Here is a 14,505-nt window from a genome sequence, read left to right on the forward strand (position 1 = left end):
TGTGATGCCTAGGTTAGTTGGGCTTCAGTAGTTCCAAGTCTAGGGGACTGATGACCTCAGATGTTAAGTCCCCAAAGTGCTTAGAGCCATTTGAACCATTTTTCAAGTCTCCAGGGAAATGTGTTTCATGATTGAAGACTGGGAACAGATACCACAGAGGGTGACCTCTGTAAAGTTACACAGAGCATGTCAGGTAGGTGTCAGGCAGGGATAAACGCTCACAGAGGCCAAACACGCCACTGAAGCTTTCAAAGTCCAATAAAAAGCTCCCAGGATGACGGGATGAATGATTGCTCCCACTTTGTTTTCGAAAACTGTTGCACATAGTTTTTTCTATAGAAGCGGTCGAGGATGTAATGATGTTTTATTGTGAACTGAATTTGTGAAAGATGAAGTTATAGTTTGCTAACATATCCGGTCGTCAATTATTGCTCAGTGGAGTACGACAGACGCCCAAAATCAGATGCCCCTCATTTTTCTGAGCAGCGCATTTTGTTCGATGAGAATACGTAGGTATATCTCCAGCATTCAGGCAGGTCTCTAGAATTATCCTGGCAGAGGGAACAGTTGGACGCTAGCAGGAACAGGTGGCAAACTGGAACACGCTGGAACATACGCCCCAGCGGCCCGTGGTCCGGCGCCCGGTCACGACTTGAAGACCTGCCGGCAAGGCAGACATAGGCGCTGAGTCCGTAGCTGTGGCTGTGGAGAGGCAGGGCTAATTTACGGTGGGCGGCACCGCCGCGGCTCGCGGCTACCGTAAAACACGCCGTTTAGAAGCACGTGGAAACATTAACTCGCGGATCGGCCATTCATCACCGCCGGCAAATGGACATAATGAGTAGACGTCAAAACAAAGCCGATTATTAATCACGGCGGCCAGCAGCTGTGCCCCGCCTGGGCCCACTGCCCGCCGCGGCCGGACTAGGCCGCGTCCCCTAGCCGCGGCCCGGTGCATCCGTCAGTGGACGGTACGTTTCTCCCTGCGGGTTACGCGGGAAAACAGCTGTACTGCAGTGGCATAAACTTTACTGCGAGCACCCGCAGTTGTTTCCAAAGCTGTGGGACAGTGCATGATGGGGAAGTCTTTCAAGCTCCCAATGTGATCAAAAGTATCCGGACACCCTCAAAAACATTCGTTTTTCATATTAGATGCACTGTGCTGCCACCTATTGCCAGGTAGTCCATATCAGCAACCTCAGTAGCCGTGAGAGAGCAGAATGGGGCGCTCCGCAGAACTCACGGACTTCGAACGTGGTCAGATGATTGGGAGTCACTTGTGTCATACGTTTGTAAGCGAGATTTCCGCACTCCTAAACATCCCTAGGTCCACCGATGGGATAACCAAATGGAAACGTGAAGGGACACATATAGCACGAAAGTGTACCGGCCGACCTCGTCTGTTGACTGACAGAGAAAATGGTTCAAATGGCTCTGAGCACTATGGGACTTCACATCTGAGGTCATCAGTCCCCTAGAACTTAGAACTACTTAAACCTAACTAACCTAAGGACATCACACACATCCATGCCCGAGGCAGAATTCGAACCTGCGACCGTAGCGGTCGCGCGGTTCCAGACTGAAGCGCCTAGAACCGCACGGCCACACTGCCGGCAAGCGACAGTTGCGGAAAATGCATGCGCATGCTTTTCGCTTGAAGAAAGCTTATATGCTCCAAATTACATCTCTCGCTTACTTATGTAGAATTTATCACTTACCAGCACAATCAGCAATGACAACTCGCAATAAATGGACTCGAAATTTACTAAACAACCCACTACGATCACATTTAATGCTAGCATTATCTACGGCATTCACAGCAGTGCGCTCACGACAAATTCAACTCTCACTGGGTGTCGGAACATACGTGAAGCAGATGCCCAGAACAATGCTAAACTCGGCCGCCATCGTTCGCGACTCCAACTATAGTAGACAACTCTCTGCCAGGAATGCCCTGCTTCGCAGTGCTAGTCAGCTTTTTATGTCCTCCTTGTTCCGTCCGTCATGGGCTATTTTACTACCTAGATAGCAGAACTCCTTAATTTCATCTGCTCCGTGATCACCAATTTTGATGTTCTCATTTCTGCCGCTTCTCGTTACATTCGTCTCTCTTCGGTTTACTCTTAATCCATACTCTTGAACTCATTAGACGGTTCATTCCATTCAACAGGCCCTGTAATTCATCTTCACGTTCGCTGAGGGTAGCAAAGTCATCAGCGAATCTTAGCATTGATATCCTTTCTCCTTGAACTTCAGTCCGACTCTTGAACCTTCCTTTTATTTCCATCCACTTTTCTTCGATGTATAGGTTGAAGAGTAGGTGCAATTAAAAGAAAACAGCCCTCAGTCACTAAATTTTAACGAGTTAATCGGGTTTCGAAACTGCTAGGAGTGTCTTCTCAGAATTTAAACCAAAGAATGGTCTATCACATGGTCACAGAATTATAACTAAAAACGTATGATACAAATTATAAGTACGCAAATATCATGAAAGACTGGCAGTACTTATATGTCATTTATAAAATAATAAATAAATATGACAAAAGGACATAAGTCACAAAGAAATTTAAGATAAAAAGAACTGATGGCGAGCCACTAAGGGCTGCTCGTTACTTGCGCAGTGCAGCTTGTAAACGGACGACCGTCATAATTCTGTGACCATGTTATAGACCATTCTTTGGATTAAATTCTGAAGAAGACACTCCTAGCAGTGTCAAAAACCGGTTAATTGGTTAAAAATTAGTCACCGAGGGCTGTTTTCTTTTAATTGTAACTGTTCACGGTCTCTGAACGTGCAGCCATGTATAAAATTTTGAAGAGTAAGTGTTACAGACTACAACGCTGTCTTGCACCCTTTCTAACCCAAGCACTCCCTTCTCAGTCTTCTAGTCTTGTTGTTCCCTATCGGTTCTTGTACACATTGTACAACACGAATTTTATTCTCCTATAACTTCTTCCTCTTTTTCTCTGAATTTCGAAGAATTTTCGCCATTTGACATTGTCGAACGCTTTTCCAGAAATGCAGTTATACTGTAAGGAGCCACCGCAGACGACACTTCCGTATAGCGAAATACCGGGAAATATCCGTGAAGAATACCCGAAATGATGCAGAGCAGGGAATCACCCTGTATATAAGGAAGGATGGTGGAGTGGCTTGCGGCGTCCCTGGATGGGGGGACCTGTCCCAGCTGCGAGTCCTGAGGCGAGAGCTGTCAGGAGGCGGCGCAGCTGCTGCCGCTGGGGGCTGCGGGGGCGGCGGCGGGGCCGACGTCGCGCCCCAGGCCGGCCGGCCTCGCTGACGGATGGCGCCACAGATCCGCCCCGCGCCGGAACAAATGTTGCTCGCCGTCCGCGGCGCAGCGGGAAGAGTTAATTCCCGAAAGCGGAGCCGGTCGCCACATTCCGCGCTCCGCCACTTTAATTAGCCGCATTCCGCGCGCGCCTGTCAGTCGCGCCGTCCGCTGGCCGAATACCTGCCGCGCGCGCTTTGTTTATGGGAGCGACGGCCCGCTCCGGCAATCGGGCGAGGCGTCGAGCTATGCAATCGCTACTGTGCGCCGCGCGGCCTACACAAACCTGCGTACAAGCGGAGAGGCTCCGTTGTGAATCAGGTAACTCTAGAATACCCACTCCTACCTCTACAAAAGAGTGTGTTGAACAAACTTTATACACTACTGGCCATTAAAATTGCTACACCACGAAGATGACGTGCTACAGACGCGAAATTTAACCGACAGGTAGAAGATGCTGTGATATGCAAATGATTAGCTTTCCAGAGCATTCACACAAGGTTACCGCCGGTGGCGACACCTAGAACGTGCTGACATAAGTAAAGTTTCCAACCGATTTCTCATACACAAACAGCAGTTGACCGGCGTTGCCTTGTGAAACGTTGTTGTGATGCCTCGTGTAAGGAGGAGAAATGTCTACCATCACGTTTCCGGCTTTGATAAAGGTCGGATTGTAGCCTATCGCGATTGCGGTTTATCGTATCGCGACATTGCTGCTCGCGGTGGTCGAGATCCAATGACTGTTAGCAGAATATGGAATCAGTGGGTTCAGGAGGGTTATACGGAACGCCGTGGTGGATCCCAACGGTCTCGTTTCACTAACAGTCGAAATAACAGGCATCTTATCCGCATGGCGGTAACAGATCGTGCAGCCACGTCTCGATCACTGAGTCAACAGATGGGGACGTTTTCAAGACAACAAACATCTGCACGAACAGTTCGACGACGTTTGCAGCAGCATGGGCTATCAGCTCGGAGACCGTGGCTGCGGTTACCCTTGACGCTGCATCACAGACAGGAGCGCCTGCGATGGTGTACTCAACGACGAACCTGGGTGCACGAACGGCAAAACGTCATTTTTTTCGGATGAATCCAGATTCTGTTTACAGCATCGTGATGGTCACATCCGTGTTTGGCGACATCGCGGTGAACGCACATTGGAAGCGTGTATTCGTCATCACCATACTGGCGTATCACCCGGCGTGATGGTATGGGGTGTCATTGGTTACACGTCTCGGGTAGCTCTTGTTCGCACTGACGGCACTTTGAACAGTGGACGTTACATTTCAGATGTCTTACGACCCGTGGCTCTACCCTTCATTCGATACCTGCGAAACCCTACATTTCAACAGGATAATGCACGACGACATGTTGCAGGTCCTGTTCGGGCCTTTCTGGATACAGAAAATGTTCGACTGCTGCCCTGGCCAGCACATTCTCCAGATCTCTCACCAATTGAAAACTTCTGGTCAATGGTGGCCGAGCAACTGGTTCGTCACAATACGCCAGTCACTACTCTTGATGAACTGTGGTATCGTGTTGAAGCTGCATGGACAGCTGTACCTGTACACGCCATACAAGCTCTGTTTGACTCAATGACCAGGCGTATCAAGGCCATTATCACGGCCAGAGGTGGTTGTTCTGGGTACTGATTTCTCAGGATCTGTGCACCCAAATTTCGTGAAAATGTAATCACATGTCAGTTCTAGCATAATATATTTGTCCAGTGAATACCCGTTTATCATATGCATTTCTTCTTGGTGTAGCAATTTTAATGGCCATTGGTGTAAGATGAAGATCGTCGGTTGGTGTGACCGAGCGGTGCAAGGCGCTTCATCTACGGCCGCGGGTTCTAATCCTGCCTCGGGCATGGTTGTTTGTGATGTCCTTACGTTATTGTTAAGTCTCATAGTGCTCAGAGCCATTTCAATCATTTAAGATGAAGATCAACAAAAACAAAGCAAGGATAACTGAGAGTAGTCGAAGTACACTACGTGATCCTGAGGAAGTTAAACTGAGGTGACACATTACAAATGGAGGGAGACTATACTCCTTCGTTATGTTCGTCTTTGCCGGCCGGGGTGGCCGAGCGGTTCTAGGCGCTACAGTCTGGAACCGCGCGACCGCTACGGTCGCTGGTTCGAATCCTGCCTCGGGCATGGATGTGTGTGATGTCCTTAGGTTAGTTAGGTTTAAGTAATTCTAAGTTCTAGGGGACTGATGACCTTAGACGTTAAGTCCCATAGTGCTCAGAGCCATTCGAACCATTTGTTCGTCTTTTCAGTGGTGCATACGGTCCCAACTTCATTTTTATGGACGACAATGCGCGAGCGCATCGAGTAGCTGAGGTGGAGGACCTTTGGAACGAGAAAATATACGGCTAGTAGACTATTCTGCTCGTTACCGTGACTTAAAACCCTTGGAACATGGGAGGAATGTGTTGGGGAGACCTACTGCAGCACGTTCACATGCACCATCGGTGCCCGCATCTCATGGTCGTGCGGTAGCGTTCTCGCTTCCCACGCCCGGGTGCCCGGGTTCGATTCCCGGCGGGGTCAGGGATTTTCTCTGCCTCGTGATGGCTGGGTGTTGTGTGCTGTTCTTAGGTTAGTTAGGTTTAAGTAGTTCTAAGTTCTAGGGGACTGATGACCATAGATGTTAAGTCCCATAGTGCTCAGAGCCATTTGAACCATTTTTTGCACCATCGGTCATCCAGCAGTTACCAGTTGCTCTGGCGGAGAAATGGAACGCCCTATCAACAGATCTTCTAACAACCTTGTGGTCAGTATGGCAGCACGTTGCAATGTATGCACTGACGTCCCTGGTGATTACACACCATAGTAACAACCACGTCCCAACTTTTGTAACGCCCATGGGTCGCTCATGAATCGCGGTTGTTTCATTGCATTCATTGTTCTCTTAGAATAACATTTTCATTCGTCTCATTGCGTATTTCTTTCAGTTACCTTCTGCACTCCACTGTAGCAGTTCTTTCTACGTACGGTCCAGGTTACATAGAGCTACACTATGTGATCAAACGTATCCGGACACCCCCAGAAACATACGTTTGTCGTATTAGGTGCATTGTGCTGCCACCTACTGCCAGGTAGTCCATATCAGCAACCTCAGTAGTCATTAGATATCGTGAGAGAGTAGAATGGGGTGCTCCGCGGAACTCACGGACTTCGAACGTGGGCAGGTGATACGGTGTCACTTGTGTCATACGTCTGTACGTGAGATTTCCGCACTCCTAAACATCCCTAGGTCCACTGTCTCCAATGTGACAGTGAAGTGGAAACGTGAAGGGACACGTACAGCACCAAAGCGTACAGGCCGACCTCGTCTGTTTACTGACAGAGACCAGGACCCACTGCAAGTACTATTACAGTTTGGCTGGAGGTGAGAAAACTTGGATTTCATGATCGATCGGCTGTTCATAAGCCACACATCACGCCAGTAAATGCCAAACGACGCCTCACTTGGTGTAAAGAGCGTAAACACTGGACGATTGAACAGTGGAAAAACTTTGTGTGATGTGATGAATCACGGTACACAATATGGGATCCGATGGCAGGGTGTGGGAATAGCGAATACCCGGTGAACGTCATCTACCAGCGTGAGTAGTGCCAACAGTAAAATTCGGAGGCGGTGGTGTTATGGTGTGGTCGTGTTTTTCGCGGAGGGGGCTTCCATCCGTTGTTGTTTTGCGTGACACTATCACAATACAGGCCTATACTGATGTTTTAAGCACCTTCTTACTTCCCTCTGTTGAAGAGAAATTCGGGGATGATGTTCGCATCTTTCAACACAATCAAGCACCTGTTCATAACGCACGGCCTGTGGCGCAGTGGTTACATGATAATAACATCCCTGTAATGGACTGGCCTACACAGAGTCCTGTCCTGAATCCTATAGAACACCTTTTGGATGTTTTTGAACGCCGACTTCGTGCCAGGTCTCACCGACCGACATCGATTCCTCTCGTCAGTGCAGCACTCCGTGAGGAATGGTCTGCCATTCCCCAAGAAACCTTCCAGCACCTGATAACAAGCATGCCTGCGATACTGGAAGAAGTCATCAAGGCTAAGGATGGGCCAACACCATATTGAGTTTCAGCGTTACCGGGAGAGGGCGCCACGCACTTGTAAGTCATTTTCAGCCAGGGGTCCGAATACTTTTGATCACTTAGTGTATGTTATTTGGCAGTGACACATCATGCGAATGGTATTTTCGTCCCTAATTTTTGCTCAGTGTATAAAATTATTTAACTTGTCTTTCTTAACTGGGCGAAAACACCTATTATGATGCCTCCCAAGTGGATGCTGCAACACACTAACTGTTCTTTATACACAAATCAGAAAAAATTTTGAATCACGTCGGTTCCGAGAGTTCCGGAACCTGTACAGAAAATTGGAATAGAGATCAACATAAACATCATTTCCGCCCTTTTTATTGCTCATGAAAACCACACATTGCATGTTGTACCATCATACAGTGAGACCTTCGGAGGTGGTGGTCCAGATTGCTGTACCCACCTCTAATACCCAGTAGCACGTCCTCTTGCAGTGATGCATTCCTGTATTCGTCGTGGCATGCTATCCACAAGTTCATCAAGGCACTGTCGGTCCAGATTGTCCCACTCCTCAACGTGGATACCTCAGAGTGGTTGGTGGGTCACGTCGTCCATAAACAGCCCTTTTCAATCCATCCCAGGCATATTCGACAGGGTTCATGTCTGGAGAACATGCTGGCCGCACTAGTCGAGCGATGTCGTTATCGTGAAGGAAGTCATAAGATGTGCACGATGAGGGCTCGAATTGTAGTGAATGAAGACGAATGCCTCGCCATTATGTTGCCGATATTGTTGTACTATCAGACGGAGGATGGCATTCACGTATCGCACAGCCGTTACGGTGCCTTCCATGACCACCAGCTGGGTACGTCGGCCCCTCGCCGGCCGAAGTGGCCGTGCGGTTAAAGGCGCTGCAGCCTGGAACCGCAAGACCGCTACGGTCGCAGGTTCGAATCCTGCCTCGGGCATGGCTGTTTGTGATGTCCTTAGGTTAGTTAGGTTTAATTAGTTCTAAGCTCTAGGGGACTAATGACCTCTGCAGTTGAGTCCCATAGTGCTCAGAGCCATTTGAACCATCGGCCCCACGCAATGCGACCTCAAAACAGAAGGTAACGTCCACCTTGCTGCACTCACTAGGCAGCGTACCTAAGGCGGGTTGCCTCCAAACACGTCTCTGATGATTGTCTGGTTGAAGGCATATGCGACACTCAACGGTGAAGAGAACGTGATAACATTCCTGAGCGGTCCATTCGCATGTTGTTAGGCCCATGTGTACCGCGCTGCATGGTGTCGTGGTTGCGAAGATGGACCTCGCCATGAACGTTGGGAGTGAAGCTGCGCATCATGCAGCCTATTACGCACAGTTTGAGTCGTAACACGACGTCCTGTGACTGCACGAAAAGCACTATTCAACATGGTGTCGTTGCTGTTAGGGTTCCTCCGAGACATAATCCGTACGTAGTGGTCATCAACTGCGAGTAGTAGCCCTTGGGCGGCCTGAGCGAGGCATGTTATTGACAGTTCCTGTCTCTCTGTATCTCCTCCATGCCCAAACAACGTCGCATTGGTTCACTCCGAGACGCCTGGACACTTCCCTTGTTGAGAACCCTTCCTGGCACAAAGTAACAAGCGGACGCGATCGAACCGCGGTATTGACCGTCTAGGCATGGTTGAACTACAGACAACACGAGCCGTGTACCTACTTTCTGGTGGAATGACTGGAACTGATCGGCTGCCGGACCCCCGCGTCTAATAGGCGCTGCTCATGCATGGTTGTTTATATCTTTGGGCGGGTTTAATGACATCTGAACAATCATAGGGACTCTGTTTGTGATGTAACATCCGCAGTCAACCTCTATCTTTAGGAGTTCTGGGAACCGGCGTGATGCAAACCTTTTTTTTTTATTTGTGTATATAACTGTAGATAAATGCAGATAGTCCTCCAGAGCATCGACGCTTCGTGCACCGAATAGTAAAAAATGTCGTATGGAATAGTTGGCTGGAATATCCCATACGGTGGGTTCAACCATCTGACGGAAAGCTTACTTTTCGTCTGGACGTATTTGCTTTCCTTGCAGATGTTTGAGAGTTGTCTAACATGTGTACTTGTGGAGAGTAGGTGATTGTAATGGATGAATGTAGACTGTATTGTAATCTTTATGCTGTATAACGATGATGATAAGAGAAGGAGAGTGAAACCCAGTGCAGGAAAATAGCCAGCTTCTTTCGAATAGCACCAAGGAGGCGGCAATGTTTGTCCCCATCAGACGGACGGATCACCATGAACAATGTCAAATGGCCTCGTTTCATGAGACACTGCGGTGAGGTCTGGGATTTAATCCAGGAGACTGACTTGTTTAAGCACCTGAGTAGTTTCCTATCACGTGATGGAAGACATGACAGAGATACCCAAAACGTATCAGGTAGGGAAGAGCTGGTATCCTAAAATTAAATCCTGTCATTAAAAAAGAGTTGAAAGGTTAAAACGCGGTTACACAGATCCATCGTGGAGCCAGTATCAAGTTGTGGGAGTGAGTGTTGGGAAATAAAAGTGACATAGCTTTAGAAATTAATTACTTGAGAAGAGCGTGTTGAATTTCTCTACTTGACCACGTAAGAAATGAGTACATAAGAAAATGGACGGAGGGCCATCACAATACTACAGATAAAACAGAAGAAAGACAGCTAGGATGATTACGGCATGTCAAAAGAGTGGAAGAAGACAGGCGACCAAAAGAGAGTACCTTGATGGCAATCCCCCTTGAAGAAGAAAAGGGAAACACAAATGGGGTGCCCAAGGAGTATGCAAGAAGCTATGGAGAAAAGACGAACAGAAGAGAATGAGGAAGAATGGCGAGAACAAGTCGTTCGGCGACAGAGATGTGGGAGGCGGAGACATGTCTAGGACCAAAAACGGTTCAAATGGCTCTGAGCACTATGGGACTTAACTTCTGAGGTCATCAGTCCCCTAGAACATCGAACTACTTAAACCTAACTAACCTAAGGACATCACACACATCCATGCCCGAGGCAGGATTCGAACCTGCGACCGTAGCGGTCGCGCGATTCCAGACTGAAGCGCCTAGAACCGCTCGGCCACTTCGGCCGGCACCGCAAAATACAGAAGAATATCCGTTAAGAACGAGCTAAAGTGGAACGTCACTTAAAAATAGTTGTAGGAAAACCCAATGGTAAGGTAAGTCACTCTGGAGAAGTACTAAGAAAATGTAGTCCGTCTATGAAAAAAGTTACTTGCAAAATGCTCGTTCGACCATATCCTTTGCTCACAAGTCTGGCACGCCTAGTAAGTAGTATTAATACGCCAATTAGAAATGATCAAAAGAAAAGCAGTACGTCTTGCTACGAGTACATTTAGTAAGCGCGATGGATTTACGGTGACGCTCAGAAACTACAATGGCAGAGGCTACAAGAGATATACCTGAAAGGGAACTTTGCAGTTAATACTTTGAGAACGTACGTTTCAAGAACAGTCCAGCAAAGTGGTACACCCACCCATAAGCATAACGCTAAAAGATGACAGAAAAATCAGAGAAATTAGAGCTAATGTGGAATCGTTCTTTCAACATTCGCGTATGGAGCAGAATAGGAAGAATGTGATAGTGGTTTCCTAAGCACCTTACAACACACACGGTATGGTGACGCGAAATACACGTAATGTAGATGTAGAGCGCTACTAATACATGGGTTTTGTAGTTCAAGTGAGTATAGTAATATAAATTTGGCAACATTAAAAGATATCCACTTGGTGAATGGCTCATGAGGCATGTATTCCTTTTTTATTTATTTGTTGACCTTTGGGTAGACCAGTACAGCTATGTAAAGAGTGCTCAAAAAAATGTATTTTTTGAGAGGTGGTAGCATTCACCGAAACAATAAAAATAAGCTCAATAAACGTGGGTCAAAAAATGCTTGCTTTCTGAGATAAGTCCAATAAACATGGGTCCGGAAATGCGTATTTTCTGCGATAAACTCATGTTTATAATACGTATTCAACGTGGCGTCCATTCACGACAAGATACCCCTCTGCCCTCCGGTGTAAGGAATGACGCACTTTTTGAAGTACAGCCGGTTGTTGTTGTACCTGCTGGCACGCATTGAAGACGCGACCCTGTTGTGTCCGCACATCGTTGATTGGCGTGGCGTAGACCAATTCCTTCAAGTGTCCCCGTAACCAAAAGTGTAAGGGATTGAGATATGGGAAACGAGCAGGTCGAAGTTGGGCCTCACCCCCCCCCCCCCCCCCCCGACCAATCCAGCGGTCCTGAAATGCCTGCGTCAAATATTCGCACACATTGTTGTAAGGTGACGATCGTGTGCTGGTGCGCAATCATGCATGAACCAAACATTTGTTGTATTCGTTGCTGCAGAGGCACACCCTCCAGATGCTGCGCGCCAGTCAACCTTTGAGGTAGCACTTATGGCTCTATTAATCTATCACCAAGTACTCGTGTACATAAGTTGACTGAGAATCGCTATTGATATCCAGTTTCCTGCATTGCCTGGGGATTTACACCTGCCCATACTTGCGGGTTACGGAAATTCACAACACCATCTCTTGTGAATCCTGCCACATGGTAAATAAAATCTTGGATGGGAACAGTGGATCTGCGGCACACTTCTGCAACAGCCATTGATAGAACCACCGCTGCCTTGATGATCCTCTGGTCTTAGAGCCCGAGCGCGCTTTAGATGATATTGGTACCACAACTGTCTATGAAGTACCCCCCAGATAAGAAAGTGAGACACACCTTCTTCTGCTGCTAATCGTCGCACACTGGTCCTGGGGGTTTCCTCCCCCGAATGTAGCACACGCTCCTAAATATCAGGCGTGCGGACTGCGCTGGGTCTTCCACTGTGTCTTCCGAGGTGCAAGGATACCTGTGTCCCGCAGATGCTGGAAAAGTCTGCCGAATAGCTTATCAGTGGGCATTCTGCGCTGTGGATATTTTCCAGTGTAGAGGGCACGGGCTCGCAGGCTACGTCTATTTGCTAAACCATAGCAGAATATCATATCCACCATTTCACTTATCGAGTAATAGGCTTCCATAGCTAACAAGTGCTGGAGTTCAAACAGCGCAATGACAGTAAACACTTAAGAAAATCCGCGTTTGGAAGAATGTAAAACACCATGACACGTACCCAGGGTTGACAGTAGTGTACAATAAGGCACACAAACATGACGAAAACTAACGTAGCCTACAAGTAGACTGGAACCACGCAACTGACTGCAGACCACCTAATGGTAGGTAAAGCACTACGGGTCGAACAGAAACATTTGACGCAGCGCCAAAGCAACGACTGTGCTAATATCTCCACCCAAGCGTCGCGCAGCCCTTCCCATAAACGTGTGTTCATCTAGGAAAGTATGTTTCTGGACCCATGCTTACTGGACTTATTTTTCTTGTTTCGATGAGCACTATCACCTCTCAAAGTATTCGACACTTGCATTTGAACACTCTGTATATTCTTAAGATGTCAAGTATGACTTAAAAATAATCTCAAAAGGGAGAAAATGTCCGGCCACGATGAGTCAGTAAATCATAATTTTAGATCAGACGTTTACATTGCCCAAAGAGCTATGGTTTTAATGTTCAACAACATTCTTGCTGAATATCGATGCTTGTCTGGAGCTTACGTAGATTCATTACCGCGCGCGTTTATTCAAGCAGGCCAGCCGGCTCTCTCCCGGACGAGAAAGATGGCTCCGTGTTTACTTTTCGAGTGGCGCCGCGGCGCAGCGTGACCTCTGGCTAGTTTCGGTAACATTAGGGAATGCGCAAAACTGCTTTCGTCGACGCATAAATCAGCCGCTGCAAATATCGCACGGTGTTTATCTGTATAAATCCGACAGGATGGACGCAGCAGTTGTTGATGCAACGGCTCGGTGCTTCAAACATTTGCGCGCAAATGTAAATGTCGGTGTTGAAACAAGCGAGCAAAGTGCACGGTTTGTTTCAAGAGCGCGGCGACTCTCAGGTTCGGTTTCGGCCAATCGCGGCCTCCGAGAAGCTGTTTTCCTCCCTTTCCGCTGTTACCATCACGGTAAACCGCCAATAGCAACGGAATCTGAAAGCAGACCAGGGTACTAATTCATTCGCGCAACAACTTCCGTCGCCGCTTGTTTAAACTAGCAGCGGAGACAGGCGCCAGCCTGCGGATAAAAGTCCAAATATTGCACCCACGTCACCGCACACTGTTGCGATGGTTTCTGCACCGTAAAGCTATGTGCGAAGCTGAGACTTCTATCATACATTTTTATTCATTGCTTTTGTGTGCGACTGCGCAGCTTATAACTTAAGCACTAACTGGTTCATGTTTGTGTTCATTGCTTCATAGACCAAAAAAGATACTGAAAATTTGTGACCCCATCACCCCTGTACTTTTCCTAGATGATGTAGAGTATGTGTACAAAATGTACACTAAACTAATTGTCGTGGATCTTTCTCTTAAACCATACAAAACAAAATCCGTCCGAACAGGTCTTATAGGTCCTGAAGGCCAGTTGGTACCAATCAGCCGCTATGTCATCCTCAGCACACAGGCGTTACAGGATGTGGATATGGCGGGGTACGTGGTCAGCACACAGCTCTCCTTTAATGTCGTGCAGTGGTTCTGAATTTATCTCGAAATTGTAGTTATTTACAAAGAAAATGACGTTTTCAATATACGCTCTATAGTACCACAGATTCCTTCCGATAATATGGTTGAAACACCTTCAAAATAGATTTCGTTTCGTGTAGACTTCTCGGGAACATCAGACTGCGTATGTTCTCAATACCACTCTTTTGACGGCTGTCTTGTTTTCTGTCTTTCTTGGACTCTCACTCATATCCTTTTCGTTCATGTACTTACGTCCATTCTCTGAAATTGTCCATATCTATATTAATTTATTGTAGTGTCGCAGCACATATGATCCACCCTACAGGCGCCATTACCTCTCCTCCAGAAGTCAGTTTATGGCTCGAGTGATGTTACCAGCTTCCTAGCATTCAAACTCCAAGTCCCACCCGACACGCGTTAATGCTCCTCAACAACGAAAATTTTGACAGATTGTAATACTTCAGTTCTAGTAGCATTTTCCAGCCTTTTAGCTAAAAACTGGATTATAAAACTTCTCAGTAC

The sequence above is a fragment of the Schistocerca cancellata genome, chromosome 5 (assembly GCF_023864275.1).
Source record: "Schistocerca cancellata isolate TAMUIC-IGC-003103 chromosome 5, iqSchCanc2.1, whole genome shotgun sequence".
NCBI lineage: Eukaryota > Metazoa > Arthropoda > Insecta > Orthoptera > Acrididae > Schistocerca > Schistocerca cancellata.